A 24158-nucleotide genomic window follows, 5' to 3' on the forward strand; every position below is an offset into this window, starting at 1 on the left:
GAATCTAGGCGAGTGGACGCCAGGACAATTAATGCACCGAGGTGGTGGGGTGCATGTATGTTCCTCACGAAGAGGACGTCCACAATCGCTACAAAAGGGCTCAGCCTCACACCATGACGACATGTGCCCAAAGCGCAAACACCTAAAACAGCGCATAGGAGGCGGGACGTAAGGTCGCACGTCACACCGGTAGCACATCACCTTTACCTTCTCCGGGAGAACGTCCCCCTCTAAGGCAAGGATGAAGGCCCCGGTGTCGATGCGATGGTCTTTGGGGCCGCGCTGGACTCGCCGGACGAAATGCACGCCTCGGCGCTCCAGGTTGGCCCTGAGCTCATCAGATTGTAGCAGGAGGTCACGATGAAAAATAACCCCCTGCGTCCTATTTAATGCCAGATGTGGGACAATGGATACTGGGATGTCCCCTAGGCGGTCGCACGCCTGGAGCGCCGCCGACTGTGTGGCGGAGGTGGTCTTGATAAGTACGGACCCTGAACGCATCTTGCTGAGAGCCTCGATTTCCCCGAAGATGTCCTCAATGTGCTGAACAAAGAACATGGGCTTGGAGGTGGCGAATGTCCCCCCAACGGTTCGAGAACAGACCAAATAGCGGGGGAAGTACTTCGCCCCAAGCCGGCGGGCCTGTCCCTCCTCCCATGGAGTGGCCAAGGGTGAAAGGGCAGGAGAACCAGGACTAGAAACGGTACCTTTTCTTTTGAAAGACTCGGCCGCGGAGCGACCTGATACGTGTTGACGTTTCATCTGCGAAACGTTCGCCCCAATACCACCCACTCCGACCAGGGGCTCTCCCCACGGACGCCACCCAGCCGCAGCAAGGGCCACCTGGCAGGATGACCATTGCCAGGAGTCCTGATGCCCCAAGGAGACGGGCATCTACTCCTTGGCCGACATGGGGAGGGTGCAGCTCAGGTATCGGCAGTACGATCCCTGTGTTGTCAGGGGCTACAACCTAGAGGGTACATGACGACCCCACCACAACGGGCTGGCTACCGTGCTGGATTTCTGGTGCCATGGAAAGTCCATCATGATCGCTGGGGCAGATGGAGATGCACTATGGGCGTAACTTGGACAACCCATCAGGCGTTTAGGCGCAATTTGAGGAATAGTGGGTATGGTTACAACGCCGGTACAATACTGAGTGCCAAGGTCTTAGTGCACTTAGGACCAGTGGTACACCACGTAAGGTGTCCTTCCCCAAAAGGCTCGTACTTCTGTAGTATTTTGAAAAATGGAGGTCAAACCCCAAGGGGGACCACCACATGGAAGGCCGAAACGGTTGAAACTCCTTTTAGTCGCCTCTTACAACAGGCAGGAATACCTCGGGCCTATTCTTACCCCGGACCCGCAGGGGGGAAGAACTGGGTAAGTAGTTCACTATGGCTTTCGATATTTGAATACCGTGTTGCAGATACACCTAAAATTATGTAGCATGCCCACAAGTTGTTCTCACGAAGTGTGCATACTGGTTGCGTTCTACTGCATTTTAAATCCTTCCTTGAAACGCCATACTTACATTTTAATGCTGAATATTGGAAGAACACAGGACAACACAGACATTTGTTTTGGGAAAAACCACTACATATATAATGAATCAGTGAGCATGTATTATTCATACAGATGTTTAGCTTCTTGCCAAATAGTACCACGTCTAAAACTCTTGAATCTTCTGGTACTAATTACTTGCTATGTGCTGTGTTTCTTCAACAACAACTTCTGTAGTTCTAGTCATGCCTGTCAAACAAATTAGACAAATTCTGAGTTTTACAGCTAAATGATCTTGACAGGTGCAGACTAGTGTTTAAAATCACATTCATTCAGGTTTAGACTTTAGAGTGGAGGTACTTCCTATGTTAGTATACATTAACTGATTGCCTTCCTGTTGCCAATGAACATTCATTGTCCATTTGGTGAAAGACATATTGATGCCATTCGTCAGAGTTGCTATTTGTTCCACTTGTGTGTCCTCTCCCAGCACCAAATAGAATCTAACTCAAACACAGTTAACTGCCTTAGTAAAAACATTTGTATCAGTTGCTCTCTGTTTTCCTAAGTTAATTCTGTTTGTGATCCCCTGTAATTTCTGACAGACTGTGCAGTTGCACATGTTCCAATTAATTCGTATTCAAAAATGAAATATTTGTTTTACAGCTTAATACAATAGAAACTTAATAAAATCAAAGTTTGGTTCAGAATACTAAAGCGTGTGCTAAAATAAAGATTGAGGAGCTACAGTGAGTGTTTAAAGTAATGGTTGTCAGCCACAAATAGTGTGGGAGAGGTCATTGTATCATTTTGTAGTGCTTCTGACCTGTGGTAATAGTAGTTGTAACCCAGTCTAAGTGAATATTAATGAGCACTTCATTACAGATATTTATTTGCTCGTATTTGCAGTTACAACCGTCATCACGCTTGGGTGCATTGTGCTTCGTGTGTGGGAAAGCAGCTACATCAAATGCATCACCACAGTCATCACGAACAGAAACAAGAAAAATAAAACTGTATAAGCGTCTCCTACTTCTTACAGAGGACATATTAGAGATAAATCACGATGGAGTAGTCTGCAATGACTGCTCCTGCATACTGAACATCATTGGCAACCATGAAAGCGAAATGAAGTACACGAAAGAAAATACTGCGGCAACTGCTCCATCGTGATGCGGTCTTTCGTCCCCATGTGGATGATGGCACACACTCTGCAGGTGAGTAACATTATCTGATTTTGAGTGTATAGGATCATTTAATTTATGTTACTTGCTAACATGAAGTCTTGAAACTAGTTTTCTGAGAGCTCAGGGCAACACGGGGAATGGGGGGAGGATATGGTGTGATCATTCTAGTGGAAAGCTGTTTGTGGCTATTGTAATGAACTTTCCATGTTATAGTTGGAGAGGGAAACTTCTAATGCTCTCTTTCCTGTACCTTATTTTATTTTGTTACGACAGGGGTTCCAAAACTGCTCTGTTAGAGCACTGATAATTTCGCTACTTTGATGGAACACTTTGCTTAGTTTAAAGGTTAATAAATGTAAAGGAATGAGAACCTTATTTTATTCAGTGATTAGTTTTAAATTGGAAGTAGTAACACTGAAATAAGAACAATGCAAGACACCCTTGTGTGATTTTCCAAAGGTTTTATTATATTGAGACCCTGTTTGGAGACTAGAACAAAATTATGTAGCCTTACCAGTAAAATGTTTGTAACTAAATTTCTGGATGTTAGGAAGATGGCAGTAAATATAAATATCGGAGGTAAGGAATACTGTTTTAAAGAGAACCCTATTCACGAGAGAGAGCATGCAGCATGATATCCAAAATGCTCATTTTTCATAATGTGCAACTAGACATAATCATTGGTGCAATTCTTTGAAATCTTCACCAGAAATGGCATTACGAGGACTCGCATCTGTGACACGTTGCAACAGATTTCCCTGTTAAACAATAGTCAGTTTTATAGCAAATATGTTGCTTTGAGTGTGTGCTTCCTGACAGGAAACAATAATACAAAGCAGTATATGTACATAGTACACTTGCTGTGTTCATCCACTTGGCGTGATGTTGATTTCTGTTTCTTGTAATGGCTTCTGACAGAGGCTCAGTACAGCACTATGTTAAAATAAGGTACACAGCTGTCATTGCAACCATTTGGGAATAGTAGGAGGAGCATGTCAATAAAGCTTTTTCTGTGTGTGTGTGTGTGTGTGTGTGTGTGTGTGTGTGTGTGTGTGTGTGTACGTACACACACACACACACACACACACACACACACACACACACACACACACACACACAGAGTGGGGGCAGCTACAGATGTACTGGGTAACTAAGAGCCCCCAGTAGGATGCTTGCATTCCTACTCTACACTAGTGTATCAAATGTACCTGGACACGTATTAGTGTGTGTCCAAACTTCCCCTTTCCAATGGCTTGAATTCTTAGGATGCTTTTAGTGAGATCTTAATCTCTTAGAAGGAATGACAGCTCATTTCTTCTTGAGAGCTGAAACCAGAGACGGTACATATGTCGGGTGCTGGGTTTGGAGTGGAAACACCTTTCTACCTCATCCCAACATTCCATTCAGGATGAGAACATGTGGCAGAAAAGCTCACTTCAGGAGTACCATCGTCCATAAACTATCACCTCACAAGGTTGTGTGATGACAGGTGGCATTGTTCAGCTGATGGCATGAATCATTGCCCCTGAATTATTGTTCTGCTGAACATAGTACACAGTACTGTCAAATATGTACTTATTACGCTTTAGGAAATGTCAAATGCATAAGAATAAGGGGAGAGCAAATTAATGAAGAGAAATTGCAAGCTGTAACAGTGCCTTCTGTGCACTTCATTGTTGGAACCAGAGATGATAGCATGTAATGTTCACATGGGATTCATTAAACCCAAATTCTTCCGTTGTACTGCTGTGGGGTATAGTGTGATTCATCACTCCAAGTCCTTTGTTTCCAAACGTCCACTGTACTGTGGTCATCGCTCTTTCACTACCTGTAGCATGGCTTCATGTTGCGAACAGAATGTGTGGTTTTGAGAAGTTGCTCAGCCATTCTAAACAGTCTTATAACTCCCTGTGCACAGACATTTCTTTACGACTACCAGCAGCACATCAAAACTGAAGGAGAGGCAACAGCAGCTGTATTTTACCACTACCCACCACAATGCTAGATGCCCTGTCCATCAGCACATTAGGGCTCTGTGGACGTCATACCTTTGGTTGTTCCTTAATATTTCAATTTTACTGTCACATCACTGACAGCTGACTTTGGCATTTCAACCCTCCTAAATTTGCCAAAGTCTTAAATATTCAGGAGATTCAGGAGACAACAAATACAAGACCGTGTTAAATGTGTTGAGCTCTCCTGACTGGCCCATTCTGACATTACTTCTCTGCTGATAAAGCAGTACCACCTGCCACCTTCTGTAATGTTAGATCCACTCCTTGGGAAGTTTAGTAGTCAATTCTGCATTACATAATGGTGTCCAGGTACTGCGATCAGATAGTGTAGTCATTTGGCCATACTCGAATGAGAATCCACAAATTAGAATATATTTTATTAGAATTATGTTTGAGTATTGAGAGGATTGATGTGGGGCAGGTAGATACCGACTTACAAGCACGCTGAGAATTATTTGTAGAGACAGGGAAACAGAAAATGGTCACAGGACAGACTTTAGATCGAGAGATGGGGGAAGGGAGTGGAGGTAGGTGGGCATGTAGTCAGGGGAATGGGTGGCAGATGGGGTGAGAATTACATTCTATAGAGGTGGAGAGGAGAAAAATGGAGGTGATAATCTGATGAGAGATGGGAAGTGGACATGCCTGTAGCTCTAGACTGGAATACCAGAAGTCTGGGGGGAGGCTTTGTCGAACAGTGGGGCTCAAATGACTGATGGCGTGAGTAGAAAAGAAATGAGGGTGATTTGAATTTTAACAAATGAAATACTGGGGTGTGAACCTAGTTTCCGCATTGGCTATACATGGCTAACACATGATTACCTACTCTGCCGTGAGGACCCACCTCAGTGTAACTGTGGCTCCCAAATGACAGTCGTCCACCTCTTGCTGGACTGCCCACTTTTAGCTGCTCTGAGGCAGGCTTTTAACTTTCCCAGCACCCTGCCTTCGGTGTTGGACGACAGTGCCTCCACAGCAGCTTTAGTTTTACATTTTATCTGTGGGAGTGGGTCTTATACTTGTATCTAGGTTTTAGCGGATGTCCGTTGTCTTTCTCTTTCCTCCAGCCTAGTGCTTTTAGGGTGGAATTTTAATGAATTGCAGAGTGGTTGGCTTTCCCCTTTTTATTCTTGTGGTTGGCCAGCCACTTTTATCTGCTTTCATGGTTTATTCTCTTCTGTTTCTAGAGTGTTTTCTTGTCCTCTTTTGTTCCTCCCCTTCATCCGTTTTATTCTGCACTTGTGGCATTGTTTTATTAGGACTAAGGGACCAATGACCTCTTAGTTTGATCCCTTCTCCTGCCTCTAAAACAGCCAACCAACGAAAGGTCATTTTATCAACATAGTACTGTGATTGTTGAATGGCATTGGATTGTTTGCCGTCTGCCTCCTAGCCACAACCCCTACGAATTTACAGCAAAACCAGGCGGATTCATGCCTACAGTCCCTCACCACTCATACCAATGCAATCCATATTAATGTGTAATATTTTATTTTTAATGAACCATGTAGGATTATTTTATTTGGTGCCACGAACCATTAATCCTTGCTGCACAAGTGCTTTCAGTGTGTGTACTTTGTTAAGCTTGGATATATCCATTCAGTGGTGTAATTTTTAAAAAACTAAGACTCATAAAATTGAAATTATTTTCCAAAAAATATTGAGTTGGGACATGAAATTCCCTGGCTGTGTCACATGTGGAAATTTGCATTAGATCGACTGGTGTGGAGAGCTGCATCAATCCAATGTTGTGCACTGAAAGACAGCAAGTGCCATCATATAAAATCAGTATGATTGACAAGGTTTAGGTATTGCTTCATGTCAGATTGCACATTCTGTAGTTTCTTCCTTTACTACTTCTAATTGTCCATATGTCTGTCTCCTGGCTTCTTGTTCTGATAGCTTTGCAGTTCCTTTCTGAATTAATCACTGGCATTGACTGTTTTTAAAGATGGCGCCAGTATTTTACTTAAATATAATGGTTCAGCCTAGCCGGAGAGAGTGGTTTGTGCTGTTCCCTTACTGACCTGTAAAGTGGGAGGGAGTTTTTTTTAATGCTGTTCTCAGTGTGGTTAGTGCGTGAGGAACACTATCAACTGAAACACACCTTCCAGCAACAGGTAAAACTTTCTTTTTTGCAAGTCATATTGGTTCTTAAGCTAACAGACGATGTGCTAAATTGCCATGTGAAATGCGTATAGTTGAATTTTGCCATGGTGAAGGATGAAATCACCTGGTACTCCAGTGTAACCTTTGAGGAGGACTGTTGTGCCTTCCCAAATGCAGAGCTTCAATGGAGTGATTAAAACAGTAGGATACAAGAGCTGATGCTAAAGAACTGGATAAGTAGTTCACTGTGGCTTTCGATATTTGAATACCGTGTTGCAGATACACCTAAAATTATGTAGCATGGTCACAAGTTGTGCCCACCAAGTGTGCATACTGTTAAGTTCTACTGTACTTTAATTACTTCCCTGGAACACCACACTTACATTTGAATGCTGAAGATTTGAAGAACATAAGGTAACACAAACATTTCTTTTGGGAAATAGTACTACATATATAATGAATCAGTGAGCATGTATTATTCATACAGATGTTTAGCTTTTTGCCAAATAGTACCACGTCTGTAACTCTTGAATCTTCTGGTACTTTTTACTTACTATGTGCTACGTTTCTTCACTGACTTATTTCGGTAGTTAGTGTCATGCCTGTCAAAATTAAACTACACAAATTCTGAGCTTTACAGCTAAATTATCTTGACAGGTGGTAGCACAGATTCAGACTAGGGTTCAAAATCACGTTTGTTCAGGTTTAGACTTTAGAGTGGAGGTACTTCCAATGTTAGTATACATGAACTGACTGCCTTCCCATTGCCAATGAACATTCATTGTAGTCCATTTGGTGAAAGACAACGATGCCATTCATCAGAGTTGCTTTTGTTCTATGTTTGTGTACTCTGACAGCACCAAATAGAATCCTACTCTTAAACACACAGTTAACTGATTTAGCTGTGTACTGTAAGGAGATGACATTGTGGCTGGATTTCTCTACTCTAGTGGAAGTATAAACATTTGTATCAGTTGCTTCCTGTTTTCTTAAGTTATTTCTGTTTGTGATCCCCTATAATTTCTGAGAGACTGTGCAGTTCCACATGATCCAATTAAATGATATTCAAAAATGAGATTTGTTTTATAGCGTGATGAAATAGAAACTGAAGAAAATCAATGTTTGGTTCAGCTTACTGAAGTGTGTGTTAAAATAAAGATTGATGAGCTAGAGAGTGTTGAAAGTAATGGTTGTCAGCCACAAATAGTGTGGGAGGGTTCATTTTATCATATTTTGTACTACTTCAAACTGGTAGCAATAGAAGTTGCTCCTTCTAGAATATACATTATCTTAACCAAGTCTAGCGTAAGTGAATATTTATGAGCACTTATTACAGGTATTTATTTGCTCGTTGTTGCCGTTAGAACAGTCATCGCCTTTGTCTGCTTTGTGCTTCGTGTGCGGGCAAAGAGGCGGATCGACTAGATCACCCCTCTCGTCACGGACACAAACTAGCAACACAAAACTGTATAGGAAGTTGGAGTCACTTATAGATGAAATTTTGGACATACAGATAAATCACAATGGAGTAGTCTGCAATGACTGCTGGTGCAGACTTAACACCATCGATAACAATGAAAGCGAAATAAAGAAGTCGAGAAAAAATGCTGCAGCAACTGCTCCATCGTGATGCAGTCTTTCGTCCCCATGTACACGATGGTACACTCCACAGGTGAATAACATTATCTGATATTCAGTGTACATGATCATTTTGTTTGATGTTACTTGCTAACATGAAGTCTTGAAACAAATTATCTGCAAGTTCAGTGCAACAGGGGGAATGGGGAAGGATATGGCGTCATTGTAGTGGAGAGCTGTCTATGGTAGTTTTAATAAACTTTCCATGTTCTAGGAGGAGAGGAAAACTTAACGCTCTTTCCTGTTCCGTATTTTATTTTTTACGGCAGGGGTTCCAAAACTACTATGATAGAGCAGTCTACTTTGATGGAACACTTTGCTTACTTTAAAGGCTAATAAATGTAAAATAATGAGAACCTTATTGTACTCAGTGATTAATTTTGAATTAGAACTAGTAACACAGAAGTAAGAACAATGCAAGAAACCCTTGTGTGATTCTCCAAAGGTAATGTAATTTTGGGACCCTGTTTGGAAACTAGAAGAAAATTATGTATCATGTCCAGTAAAATGAAACAGTATTCCTTGCCTCCGATATTTATAATATTTACCGCCATCTTCCTAACATCCAGAAGTTTATTTCTAAAGAAAACCCTATTCACGAGAGACGGCATGCAGCACGACATCCACAACGCTGATTTTTCTGTAATGTGCAACTAGATCTATTAATCATTGGTGAAATTCTTTGAAATCTTCACCAGAAATGCTATTACGAGGACTAGCATCTCTAACACGTTGCAACACATTTCCCTGTTAAACAATAGTCAGTTTTCTAGCAACTATGTTGCTTTGAGTGTGTGCTTCCTGACAGGAAACAATAATACAAAGCCGTATATGTACGTAGTACACTTGCTGTGTTCATCCACTTGGCTTGATGTTGATTTCTGTTTCTTAGTAATGGCTTCTGACAGAGGCTCAGTACAGCACTGTATGTTAAAATAAGGTACATAGCTGTCATTGCAACCGTTTGGCAATAGTAGGAGGAGCATGTCAATAAAGCAGTACATAGAGTTCTTATTGCCAGTATCCCTGAAACAGCTGTGTCATTGTCAGTTTTCTAGCAAATATGTGGCTTTAAGTGTGTGGTTCCTGACCGGAAACAATGCAAAGCAGCATATGTACATAGTAGACTTGTGTTCATCCACAACCAATCAAAATGTACTCCATACTACAGCAGCTTACCTCAGAAGATGCTCGAAGCAGTACTGTGGCTGGAGTGGGGGCAGCTACAGATGTACGGGGTAACTGAAAGACCCCACACTTGGAGGCTTGCGTTCCTGCTCTATACTAGTGAATCAAATTTACCTGGACACCTTTTAGTGGACATTAAGGTGGTGTGTCCACCCTTCCCCTTTACAATAGCTTTAACTCTTCTGGAGATGCTTTTAGTGGGATGTCTGTCTCGTAGAAGGAATAGCAGCTCATTTTTTCTTGAGAGCTGAAACAAGAGACGATACAGATGTCTCGTGCTGGGTTTGGTGTGAAGTCACCTTTCTAACTCATCCCAACATTCCAATCAGGATGGAACATGGGGCAGGAAACCTCACTTCAGGAGTGCCATCTTCCATAAACCATCACCTCATAATGCTTTGTCGTGACAGGTGGCATTGTTCAGCTGATTCAATGCTTCATTTCTTCTTAATTGTTATACTGAATATAGTACGCAGTACTGTCAAATATATACTTACTCTTATGTGTGACATTTCCTAAAGCGTAATAAGGGGAGAACAAATTAATGATGAGAAATTGCATGCTGTAACAGTGCCTTCTGTGCACTTCATTGTTGGAACCAGTTGGTTGGTTGGTTGTCTGAGGTTAAAGGGACCAAACAGCAAGGTCATCAGTCCCTTGTTTCAAATAGACTCCATTCTGCTAACGAGACATCTCAGTATAGTCAGAAAAATAAAACGGATAAAGGGGAAACGTAAAAGGGCAGTCACGTTGTCATTAGTAAAAACAAATGAGGGAAGTTGGCAAGAGAACGAACCCAACACTATGCTGAAACAGCATAGGCAAGACCACCTGTGACTTAAAAGGTACAACTGCTATAATGCAGAAAGTACGTATGGGAATAGAAAAACTAACCAAGCCTTAAAAAGAAGGGGTAAAAACAGAGTAAAAGGGAAAGAAAAGAGGATTCCGGTCAGGGAGGTGAATCGGGAATCTCTGAACACTGCCTACAGTGGGAGACACCCAAACACTCACCGCCCTGCCCCAACACCAGAGGGAGATTAAAAACTTTAAAACTGAGAATAAAAACCACTCTCCCGGAGGAAACCTAGAACCAGAGAGACCATCCGGGAATCGTCAGCCAACATCAAAGGTAAAGTGTGGGGGAGTCTGTACTTAGCACGCAGAGCCAAAAGAAGGGGGCATTCAACCAAAACGTGAGCCACTGACTGGAAGGCTCCACAACCACATAGCGGGGGTGGCTCATCACGCAAAAGGAAACCATGGGTCAGCCTGGTATGGCCAATGCGGAGACGACACAGTGTGGTCGAGTCCTTGCGGGAGAGGCTAAAGGAAGAACGCCATGGGCCTGTATTCACCTTAATGGCACGAAGTTTATTAGACAGTGGAGTAGCCTCCCAAGAATTGGCCCATGACTGTGCAAAGTGGGATTTGATGTGAAGCCGTAAATCCGCTGCAGGAGGGGTTACGGAAAACGGGGGGTAAGTAACTGCTCCCCCAGCCAAACGATCAGCGAGCTCATTACCCGGGATACCCACATGGCCCAGGACCCATAAGAAGTCAATGGAACAAGCAGCACGGTGAAGATCAGCGAGATGGTCATGGATGGCAGAGACCAAGGGATGGCGCGAAAAACACCGGTCAATAGCAAGAAGGCCACTCATCGAGTCCGTACATAACAAAACGCGGTTGTGTTGGGATTGTTTAATAAAGGTAAGGGCCCGGGAAATTGCCATCAATTCCGCAGTAAACACCCCACATGTAGGTGGCAGCAGATGATTTTCCGTTCCAACAGAGGACGTGAAGGCATACCCAACATGATCAGCAGATTTAGAGCCATCAGTGTAAAAAATAACAGCATCCCGAAACTCCCATAAAATTTGGCGGAAAAAGGTACGGAACACCACCGGGGGGATGGAATCTTTCGGTCCGCGGCGGAGATCCATCCGAAGTCGAGGCCGAGGAACTAACCAAGGAGGGGTGGAGGGGAGGGAGCGAGGAAGACAGGACAAAGAAGGAAGCCGAAAATCACGGGTAAGAGACGCAAGGCGCAGCCCAACCGGTAAACCCGCCCGAGGGCGGGAGTCAGGCGGGCGACGTCCATGGTCTGGGAATAGGATAGAATAGGAAGGATGAGCGGGAGAAGAACGGATAGTAAGGGCATAAGACACCAGAAGCTGGGACCGCCGAACAGAAAGGGGGGGGATCCCAGCTTCAACCAGGAGACTATCAACAGGGCTAGTAGGGAAGGCACCGGTGGCCAAACGGATACCACGATGGTGGACTGGATCCAGCACGTGCAGCGTGGAAGGAGCAGCTGAACCATAAACTTGACAACCATAGTCCAAACGTGACAGAACTAGAGCACGATAAAGACGGAGGAGGAGGGAACGGTCCGCACCCCAGGAAGAGTGGGCAAGGAAGCGAAGGACATTGAGTTTACGGAAACATCCTACCTTCAGGAGTCTGATATGGGGCAGCCAAGTGAGCTTGTTGTCGAAAAGAAGACCTAGGAAACGAAACTGTGGAACCACAGGCAATCTTTGTGCAGCAAGATAGAGCTCTGGATCAGGGTGGACCGTAGTACGGCGACAGAAGTGGACCACCCGCGATTTTAAAGGAGAGAATTGAAACCCGTGTGAGAGGGTCCATGCAGAGGCACGCCGTATAGCCACCTGGAGCTGCCGTTCTGCAGATGGCATCGAGGAGGAACTAACCCAAATGCAGAAATCATCCACATACAGGGCAGGGGCGACCAAGGGACCGACAGAGGCCACAAGTCCATCGATAGCAATGAGGAAAAGGACACTCAAGACAGAACCCTGTGGGATGCCCGTCTCCTGGGTCCGTGGAGAACTAAAAGCAGTACCAACTCGAACTCTGAATGACCGATGGATCAGGAACTGGCGGATAAAAATCGGGAGTGGGCCCCGAAGACCCCACTGATGAAGGGTTAGTAAGATGTGATGGCGCCAGGCCGTGTCATAGGCCTTGCGAAGGTCAAAAAACACTGCAACCAAATGGCGGCGCTGGGAAAAAGCCTGCCGAACTGCGGATTCCAAGCGAAGCAAATGATCGATTGGAGTTCGTCCCTCTCGAAAGCCACACTGGTAAGGGGACAATAGATCCCGAGAATCGAGGACCCAAGTGAGCCGACGGGCTACCAGCCGTTCAAGTAACTTACAACCAACATTGGTCAAACTAATTGGCCGATAGCTGTCAACAGATAGGGGGTTCTGACCAGGCTTAAGGACAGGAACCACAATGCTATCCCTCCACTGAGAAGGGAAGTCACCCTGGAGCCAGATACGGTTAAACACCCGAAGAATATGGTGCCGTTGTGGAGCACTGAGATGTTGAAGCAGCTGGTTATGAATGGAATCTGGGCCAGGAGCCGTATCATGAGAAGCAGATAGAGCAGAAAGAAATTCCCATTCAGTGAAAGGTTCGTTGTAAGATTCTGACTCGCAAGTGGTGAAACATAAGGTGACAGCTTCAGCCTGCTGTTTTTGATGAAGGAAAGCAGCTGGATAGGAGGCCGACGCTGATGCCACTGCAAAATGGGTCGCAAGATGTTCTGCAAGAACTAATGGGTCCGTACAAATGCCATCTGGGAGGTGAAGGCCTGGGAGGGTGGACTGCCGATGGCAACCTTGGAGAGAGCGAAGTGTAGCCCATACCCGTGACAGAGGGACAGTGGAACCAAGGGAAGAAACGAATCGTTCCCAACATATCCGCTTGCTCTGTTTGATTAAATAACGGGCTTTAGCGCGAAGGCGCTTAAAGGTAGAAAGGCTGGCTACAGATGGGTGCCTCTTAAAGTGTTGCAAAGCTCGACGGCGATCACGGATGGCAATGGCAATGGCCGTACTCCACCACGGGACTTGCCGACGACGAAATTGTCCAGATGAGCGCGGGACAGCAAGGTTAGCAGCGCGAACAATCGCGTCAGACACGTCACGTAGGACGTCATCAATACAACCCGACAAAGAGGGAGAAAACTCGACCTGTGCAGTATATAGAGGCCAATCGGCGCGGTGGAAAGACCAACGAGGTAACCTCTCCATCGGGGAGCGGGAAGGGAGCGTGATAATCAACGGGAAATGGTCACTATCACAAAGGTCGTCGTGTGGCGACCAGTGTAATGAAGGGAGGAGAGAGGGAGAAGAAAGAGAAAGATCAATGGCAGAAAAGGTACCATGACCAGCACTGAAATGAGTAGGGGAGCCATCATTAAGAAGGCACAGGTCGTGGTCTGCAATAAATTGGTCGATAAGAAGACCTCGTCTAGATGGAAAGGCACTGCCCCACAAAGGATGATGAGCATTAAAATCCCCAAGGAGGAGGAAGGGAGGAGGAAGTTGCTGAAGAAGGGTGGTTAAGGCAGCAGGTGTAAGAGTCCTGTCAGGAGGGAGATAAAGATTGCATACTGTGACTGCAGAGTAAGTGGACCCTAACAGCAACTGCTTCCAATGTAGTTTGGAGAGGAATCCACGTGCTAGCAATGTCTGTACGGACCAACGTACAAACGCCACCAGAAGCCCGCAAGGGTCCGACCCGATTTCGACAGAAAACACGGAACCCACGGAGGGTCGGTGAGTGAGCGTCAGTAAAATGAGATTCCTGGAGAACCACACAAGCTGCTGAGTAGGACGAAAGAAGGGATTTCAATTCCGGAAGGTGACGATAGTAGCCATTACAATTCCATTGGAGAACCACAGAACGATGGTTTAAATGAGGGCTGAACACGCTAAATCCAGTCATACCGCCGGGTCCCCATCCGTCACCGACAAGGAGGGGGCGACATCCATAAACGACAGGTCAGAATCCGGTTGTGAAGCCGTGGAAGGGACCTCCGGTGACACCAGAGGCTCTTTGTCCCGGGACTTATGTTTCTTCTTCTTTTCAGGCTGAGATCGAGGAGGGCTGTGTGGCATAATGGATCCAGCTGCAGCAAGATCAGGAACAGAAAGAGACCGGGCGACCTGGGGGCCGATAGACCGCGGCTCTCGCGGTCGCCGCGCTGCAGCAGACCTTTGACCTGGAAGGTGCCGGGAAGGGGCATCCCGGGAGAGGCGCCCTTGACCGGCAGACGCCGAAGGAGTGGGACACTTCTCCGGCTGGGGAGGGGGAGCGGCGCCCAGGGGAGAAGGTGTGGGAGCCGCAGGGGAGGGGGGAAGGAGAGGGGTCCGGGACGGGGGTAAGGAAGGGGGAGGAAGGGATGAAGATGTAACCAAGGCGTAACTAGATGTCATGGACACAGGGTGCAATCGTGCATATTTCTTACGGGCCTCTGTGTAGCTTAAACGATCAAGAGACTTATACTCCTGTATCTTTTTTTCTTTCTTATAGACTGGGCAATCTGCTGAACGTGGAGAATGACTACCATGACAATTTACACATACAGGAGGGGGAACACAGGGACTCCCCTCATGGAGTGGACGTCCACAGTCACCACAGAGAGGGTCCTGGGTACAGCGCGAAGACATGTGGCCAAAACGCAAGCACTTAAAACACCGCATAGGAGGTGGGATGTACGGCTTCACATCAAAGCGATAGACCTTAATCTTAACTTTCTCAGGAAGGGTATCCCCTTCAAAGGCCAGGATAAAGGCACCAGTATCAATACGATTATCTTTAGGACCCTTCTGTACACGCCGAACAAAGTGAACACCCCGCCGTCCGAGATTGTCCCGAAGTTCCTCATCAGTTTGAAAGATGAGGTCTCTGTGAAAAATCACACCTTGTACCATATTTAGAGACTGGTGAGGGGTAATGGACACGGGAATTGTGCCAAGATGGGTACAGGCACGAAGGGCCGCAGATTGGGCAGCCGAAGCAGTTTTTATCAGTAACGAACCCGACCGCATCTTGCTCAGGGAGTCCACTTCGCCGAACTTGTCTTCAATGTGTTCCACAAAGAATAAAGGTTTGACACTGGTGAAAGTATCTCCATCAGTCCTGGTGCAAACTAGATAACGGGGGAAAGGTTTTGCCCCTAGACGACGGGCCTGACCCTCCTCCCAGGGGGTAGCCACGGAAGGGAAGGCCGAAGGGGCAAGAGAAGCAGCACTTGAGGAATCAGTACCACGCAGAGAGACGGCCGCAGAAGAGCGGCCAGAGGTTTGGACCCTTATGCGTTTCATCTGCATAGCGTCCGCCCTGATACCACCCACTCCGATCAGGGGCTCTCCTCACGGGCGCCACCCAGCCACAGCAAGGGCCGTCTGGCACGGCGGCCATTGCCGGGAGTTCCGATGCTCCAGGATGACGAGCAACCACTCCAAGGCATGCATGAGGTGGTCACAGCTCAGGTATCAGAAGTGTGATCCCTGTGTGTTCAGGGGGCTCAACCAAAAGGGTACATAGCGACCCCACCACACGGGCTGGCTACCGTGCTGGCTATGCACCCTAGCATCAGACAACGACGTAGAAGAAAAGGTGGAATATACTAGGAGGGCACACGTCGGAGACACTAGGTAAGGTGCTCTTCCCCAAATGGCTCACACTACGGAAGAGAAATTTTGGAATGGAGGTCAAACCCCAGAGGGGGACCAAGGAATGCCAAAAGGAGGAGATGATTACGCAACAAAGCCAGAGTGTAAAACCAACAGAACCAGGAGGATAGCGGGGGCCAACATAAGCAAGGACACCAATAGAGGGAGAGGAGAGGGCGAGGGGAAAGGGGTATGGAGGGGAAAGGAGGGGAAGGGAAAGGAAATTCAGCCCAGGAGAGAAAGAAGGCTGCAATGGCTCGGAGCCCCGTGCTCGCCACGCACGTATCCACGAAAGAGTTGTGGACCCCCTGGGGGAAACTTAGTTGTTTCCACGAATGGGAGAACAACGGGACCGAGATGTAAGAATGGCGGAAGGAACGCTTTATATCGCCAAAAGTTGATACAAACCGTCTTCTCTTCAGAGAACCAGAAGCCATTTGCCACGCTCCATGAGTAGAGGCTGTCTAGACAACACTGAAGGCAGCGCTCCAGGAGGCATGTTCTCTGGGCACTGCAGTAGATCGCGAAGTCATCGACAAAGAGAGCATCAGACATTAGGTGGAATGCAATCCATAATTGGATTGATCGTGATGGCAAAAAGGGCTACGCTGAAGACTGAGCCCTGAGGCACTCCGTTCTCCTGGAGGAACATGTCCGACAATACGGAACCCACACGTACCCTAAACTTTCGATCCGTTAAAAAAGAATCAATAAAAAGGGGCTGGTGACCTCGTAGGCCCCACCTGTGCATAGTGCGGAGGATACCTCCTCTCCAACAGGCATCATTAGCGTTCTCCAAATCGAAGAACACGGCTACCGTTTGGCGCCTTCGCAAAAAGTTGTTCACGATGAATGTCGACAAGGTCACAAAGTGGTCAACAGCGGAGCGGCGGCGACGAAAGCCACATTGAACATTGGTAAGTAGCCGTCGAGTTTCAAGACTCCAAACTAACCGAGCATTAACCATGCGCTCCATCACCTTACAGACACAGCTTGTAAGAGAAATGGGGCAGTAACTAGAAGGAAGGTGTCCATCCTTCCCGGGTTTGGTTATTGGAGCAACGACGGCGTCACGCCAATGCATGGGGACCTGACCTTCGGTCCAGGCGCGATTGTAGGTACGAAGAAGGAAGCTTTTGCCTCCCGGAGAAAGGTGTGCCAGCATCTGAACGTGAATGGCATCTGGCCCCGGAGCAGAGGACCGGGACAGTGCAAGCGCACGTTCGAGTTCCCACATCGTAAAGGGGCATTGTAAGTTTCCAGATTCAGCGAGTGGAAGGAAGGTCGCCGAGCCTCTTCTGCCTCTTCCTGGGAAGGAAGGCAGGGTGGTAATGGGCGGAGCTTGAAACCTCCGTGAAAAACCGGCTGAAGGCGTTGGAGACAGCCACAGGAGGTCAGGCCAGGTACCGAGGAGTGGGCCTTAATGCCCGACAGCCGGCGCAGGCCACCCCAAACGACGGAAGAGGGAGTAAAACTGTTAAAGGAGCTGGAGAAAGCGGCCCAACAAGCTTTTTGCTGTCATTGATGAATCTACGGCATTGCGCTCGGAGTCGTTTGTATCCAATACAATTCGCCAACGTAGGATGGAGGTGAAAGGTGTGTAAAGCACGTCGTCGAGCACGGATAGTGTCTCTAGAAGCCTCATTCCACCAGGGGACGGAAACGCGACGTGAAGAGGTAGTATGAGGAATGGAACGTTCGGCAGCATTGACAACAGCTGTGAGGTATTCGACCTGACTGTCACAACTGAGAAAATCGTGGTCCGGAAAGGTCGCCAGGGAGGAGTAAAGTCCCCAGTCAGCTTTCTGTATGTTCCAGCTCGAAGGTCATGGGGATGGGGTGTGCTGCAGGAGACGAACGACACAGGGGAAGTGGTCGCTCGAATAGGTGTCAGAAAGGACATACCACTCGAACCGACAGGCAAGAGTGGTAGAACAGATCAGAAGATCCAAGTGGGAGTAGGTATGAGTAGAGTCCGAGAGGATAGTCGGGGCGCCAGTATTGAGGCAGACAGATTGAGATGGTTGAAGACATCCGCCAAGAGTGAGCCTCTTTGACAGGATGCAGTAGAGCCCCAAAGGGGATGATGGGCATAGAAGTCGCCAAACAATTAAAACGGCGGAGGAAGCTGAACAATCAGGTGCATCATGTCAGCCCGACTAACTGCGGATGATGATGGAGTGTAGATGGTACAAACTGAAAAAGTAAAAGCAGAGAGTAATACAGACAGCTATTGCTTGGAGTGGGGTGGTCAATGGGATGGGATGGTAATAGACATCGTTCCAAACGAGCAACATGACCCCACCATGAGCTGGGATACCGTCCACAGGGGTGAGGTCATACCGCTCCGAGGTATAGTGGGTAAAGGCAATATGGTCAGTTGGGTGCAACTTGGTTTTCTGGAGACCAAGGACAAGTGGACAGTGCAGGCGGAGGAGCAGTTTTAATTCCTCCCGATTAGATCGAATACCTCGTGTTCCAATGTAACAAGGCCACCGCTAGTCAAAAAAGAGGGGGAACGAGACGGGGTAAGAGCTAGTCACCTAAACGGCCGCGGAGGGCCAGGTTTCGAGGGAACAACGCTACCAACGGCGGGAGGCGGATCTTGTTCCATCGAGTCGTCGCCAGCTGCGGCCACTGTCCCGGGTTGTGTAGGAGGGCAGCATCATTTGCCGACGAAAGGCCGGCGGAGCGCCTGGCAGCAGAGCGTCCCGGCGAAACTGAGGACGGCCAGGAGCAGCGACTCACGGATGGACCGTCACACAAAACGCGCCGTGGTAGAGAGGGGGATAGAGATTTCTTCTTGGAGGCCTTCTTGGAAGTCCGAGGAGGCACAGGGATGGTGGGCTGGACCCAAAGAAGATCCTCATGCGTGGGGTCCGTTTTGCAACACCGGACCTCGGAAGCTGGGGTCCGGAACGTTTCCCCGATGGACGCCTGAGAAGAGAATCGCTTCTCAGGCGGCGGGGGGGAGGAGGAGGAAGGGTGGCCCCTGATGCAGAGGGGGCGGGGGCCACGGGGGAGGAGGATTTGGAAGGGAGGGATTTGGGAGGCGGAGGCATAGACCCCGGATAGGGGGAGGAGGTGGAGGGGTGACAGGATAGGGGTGAGGATACTGTGGAAGGAGTGGGCACGACTGAGGCAAACGAAGTGGTCAACGTCACAGGATGGAGGCGGTGATACTTCTTCCTGGCCTCAGAATAAGAGAGACAATCCTAAGTTTTGAGTCCTTGAATCTTCTTCTCCTTCTGATACGCGAGGCAGTCTAAGGATCTAGGCGAGTGGACGCCAGGACAATTAATGCACCGGGGTGGTGGGGTGCATGTGTTCCTCACGAAGAGGACGTCCACAATCGCCACAAAGGGGCTCAGCCTCACACCGTGAAGACATGTGCCCAAAGCGCAAACACCAAAAACAGCGCATAGGAGGCAGGACGTAAGGTCGCACGTCGCACCGGTAGCACATCACCTTTACCTTCTCCAGGACAACGTCCCTCTCGGAGGCGAGGATAAAGGCCCCGGTGCCGATGCGACGGTCTTTGGGGCTGCACTGGACTCGCCTGACGAAATGCACGCCTCGGCGCTCCAGGTTGGCCCTGAGCTCTGCAGCAGGAGATCCCGATGAAAAATAACCCCCCTGTGTCCTATTCAGTGCCAGATGTGGGACAATGGACACTGGGATGTCCCCTAGGCGGTCGCACGCCTGGTGCGCCGCCTACTGTGTGGCGGAGGTGGTCTTTATAAGAACGGACCCCGAACGCATTTTACGAAGAGCCTCAATTTCCCCGATTAAGTCCACGATGTGCTGAACAAAGAACATGGGCTTGGAGGTGGCGAATGTCCCCCCAACGGTTCTAGAACAGACCAAATAGCGGGGGAAGTACTTCGCCCCAAGCCGGCGGGCCTGTCCTTCCTCCCATGGAGTGGCCAAGGGGGAAAGGGCAGGAGAACCAGGACTAGAAACGGTACCTTTTCTTTTGAAAGACTCGGCCGCAGAGCGACCTGATACGTGTTGACGTTTCATCTGCGAAACGTTCGCCCCGATACCACCCACTCCGACCAGGGGCTCTCCCCACAGGCGCCACCCAGCCGCAGCAAGGGCCACCTGGCAGGATGACCATTGCCAGGAGTCCTGATGCCCCAAGGAGACGGGCATCTACTCCTTGGCCGACGTGGGGAGGGTGCAGCTCAGGTATCGGCAGTACGATCCCTGTGTGGTTTTTTTTGTGGTTTTAGGGCGCAAAACGTCTCTGGTCATTAGCGCCCAGCCCGTGACGTAGGAAACAGGAAAAAAAACGAAATTTAAGATCAGCAGCAATGGGAACAAAGTCATAAAATTTGAGAAACTAAAGGCAGAAGGAATGCTTAAAAATCCACTATAGAAAAGGGTTGGTTGTCCCCAAAAAAATCAAATGACTGACGTCATTTCACTGTCACTAATAAACTGTAGAACGCGGTCAGCTGAGCGCGTGTCATCTGCTAAAATCGACGATAGATCAGGCGATAGCTGTAGACGGGAGCGTAACGGATTAAAATAGGGGCATTCAATTAAAAGGTGTCTGACCGTCCACAGCTGAGAGCAGTGGGGACAGAGTGGGGGAGGATCACCGCTTAAAGGATGTCGATGGCTAAAAAGACAGTGCCCTATCCGGAGTCTAGCTAAAATTACCTCCTCCCGACGACGCGTTCGGGAGGAAGAGGTCCAAGCGCAAGGAAGGCCTTTCTCTTCCCGCAATTTATTATGGGGGAGTGTTGACCAATGCGCATGCCGTAAATGAGCAACTTGGCGACATAAACCGCTCCGTAGATCGGTAAACGGAAGAGACTGAATAGCTGGCCGAGGAAGAGAGACTGCAGCCTTGGCCGCTATATCGGCCGCCTCATTCCCACAGATACCAGCGTGTCCCGGGAGCCAGAGGAACGCCACTGAGACGCCCCCCAGGTGCAGCAAGCGCAGACAGTCCTGAATCCGGTGGACCAGAGGGTGCACAGGGTAAAGAGCTTGGAGACTTAGGAGAGAGCTGAGAGAATCTGAGCAGATTACGTACTGTATCCGCTGATGGCGGCGGATGTAGTGGACAGCCTGGAGAACAGCGTAAAGCTCCGCAGTATAAACCGAACACTGGTCGGGAAGCCGAAAGTGATTTGGGGTGTCGCCAACAATATAGGCACTCCCTACACCTAACGATGTTTTCGAGCCGTCGGTGTAAATAAATGTGGCTTCCGTCATTTGTGCACATAGAGCAGCAAATGCCCGACGGTAGACAAATGTAGGGGTACCATCCTTGGGAAATTTACATAGGTCTCTGAGCAAGTCGATCCGGGGACGGAGCCAAGGCGGTGCTGTACCCTAAGTTGTCAAGAAGGTTTTAGGAAAGCGGAAGGAGAGAGAATGGAGCAGTTGACGGAAGCGGACTCCCGGGGGTAGTAGGGAGGAGGAGCGGCCTGCATACCCGACATCAAAGGAGGCGTCGAAGAAAAGGTCATGGGCTGGATTAGCAGGCATGGAAGACAGATGGCTAGCAGAACGACTCAGGACTGCCCGCCGATTGGACAGCGGAGGTTCAGCAGTCTCAGCATAAAGGCTTTCCACAGGGCTGGTGTAAAAAGCCCCAGACACTAAACGTAATCCACGGTGGTGGATAGAGTCGAAACGCCGAAGAATAGACGGCTGAGCAGAGGAGTAGACTATGCTTCCATAATCCAATTTCGAGCGCACCAAGGCGCGATAGAGGTAGAGGCGGAGAAGGACCACTCGGTCCGCTCCCCAGGAGGTACCATTCAGGACACGGAGGGTGTTAAGGGAACGCAGACAGCGAGCCGAAAGATAGGAAACGTGGGAGGACCAGCACAGTTTTCTGTCAAACATAAGACCCAAGAATTTAGCGACGTCGGAAAACGGAAGGTTGACAGGACCTAGATGTAAGGAGGGCGGAAGAAACTCCTTACGTCGCCAAAAATTAACACAAACGGTCTTACTGGGTGAGAAACGGAAGCCGGTTTCGATGCTCCACGAGTGGAGGCGATCGAGACATCCTTGAAGATGTCTTTCAAGCAGGCTGGTCCGTTGAGAGCTGTAGTAGATCGCAAAATCGTCCACAAAGAGGGAGCCCGAGACATCAGGAAGGAGAATCCATAATTGGATTAATGGCGATGGCAAACAGTACAACACTCAGCACGGAGCCTTGGGGTACCCCGTTTTCTTGGGAGAAAGTACGGGAGAGAGTAGTGTTCACCCGCACCCTAAATGTGCGCCCTGCCATAAATTCGTGAAGCAAAAGGGGCAGCCGGCCTCGAAAGCCCCAAGAGAACAGTGTGCGGAGGATGCCTGTCCTCCAACAGGTATCGTATGCTCTCTCCAGATCAAAAAATATTGCTACCGTTTGGCGTTTCCGGAGAAAATTGTTCATGATATAAGTGGAGAGAGCAACAAGATGGTCAACTGCAGAACGATGCTTTCGGAATCCGCATTGGGCTGGTGTTGAAAGACTGCGGGATTCCAGCCACCAAGCTAAACGGTAATTCACCATACGCTCCAAAACCTTACAGATACTACTCGTGAGAGAAATGGGGCGATAGCTAGAGGGGAGATGTTTGTCCTTTCCAGGTTTCGGAACGGGAACGACAATAGCTTCCCGCCATCGCCTGGGAAAGGTACTGTCGGTCCAAATTCGATTATAAAGGCGAAGGAGGTAACACAGGCTACGGGTTGATAAATGCAGCAACATTTGGACATGGATACCATCCGGTCCTGGGGCGGAGGAGCGAGAAGAAGAGAGTGCATGTTTGAGTTCCCGCATGGAGAAAACAATATTGTAGCTTTCGTGATTTTGAGAGGAGAAAGCAAGACGTCGCACTTCCGCTGCACGTTTCTTCGGGAGAAATGCTGGCGGGTAATTTGAAGCGCTCGAAATCTCAGCAAAGTGCTGACCCAATGAGTTAGAAATTGCGACGGGGTCCACTAAGGTATCATGCGCGACAGTGAGCCCAGAGACCGGGGAGAAACTAGGCGCGCCGGAGAACCGTCGAAGCCGACTCCAAACTTCCGAGGAGGGAGTGAAGGTGTTAAATGAGCTAATAAAGAATTTCCAGCTTGCCTTCTTGCTATCGCGGATGACGCGACGGCATCGCGCACAGAGCTGCTTATATCGGATACAGTTGGCCAAAGTTGGATGGTGACGGAAAATGCGAAGAGCACGTCGCCGCTCACGTATTGCGTCACGGCATGCCTCGTTCCACCAAGGAACTGGGGGGCGCCGGGGCAATTCGGAGGTGCGTGGTATTGAACGTTCCGCAGCTGTGAGAATAACGTCGGTAACATGTGTGACCTCATCGTCGACGCTGGAAAAGCGACGGTCATCGAATGTCGCTAGAGACGAAAAAAGTGTCCAATCGGCTTGGGCAAACTTCCAGCGTCGCGAGCGCATATATGGCAGTTGAGGCTGCAGTCTAAGAACACATGGAAAGTGGTCACTCGAGTGTGTATCATCAAGGGCGAACCATTCGAAGCGCCGAGCTAGCGGAACAGTACCGACCGCAAGGTCCAAATGAGAAATTTGTCGTGGAGGCATACAAAAATGCGGGGACCCCAGTGTTGAGGCAGACTAGATCCGCTTGGTGGAAGACGTCTAGCAATAGTGAGCCACGTGGACAAGGATGTGGAGATCCCCAAAGCGGGTGGTGGGCATTGAAGTCCCCAACCAGCAAATAGGGGGGTGGAAGCTGATCAAGAAGATGAAGGAGATCAGCTCGTGCCATTGGTGTGGACGATGGAATGTATACCGTACAAAGAGAGAACGTGTATCCAGAAAGGGAAAGACGGACGGCGACAGCTTGGAAGGAACTGTGTAAGGGGATTGGGTGATAATGGAGAGTATCATGGAGAAGAATCATGAGTCCTCCATGGGCTGGAGTGCCTTCAACAGAGGGGAGGTCATATCGGACGGACTGAAAATGAGGGAGAACAAAGCGGTCATGGGGACGCAGCTTTGTTTCCTGAAGACAGAAGATGACCGGCGAGTA

Source organism: Schistocerca piceifrons, chromosome 4 (assembly GCF_021461385.2).
Source record: "Schistocerca piceifrons isolate TAMUIC-IGC-003096 chromosome 4, iqSchPice1.1, whole genome shotgun sequence".
In the NCBI taxonomy this organism is placed as follows: domain Eukaryota; kingdom Metazoa; phylum Arthropoda; class Insecta; order Orthoptera; family Acrididae; genus Schistocerca; species Schistocerca piceifrons.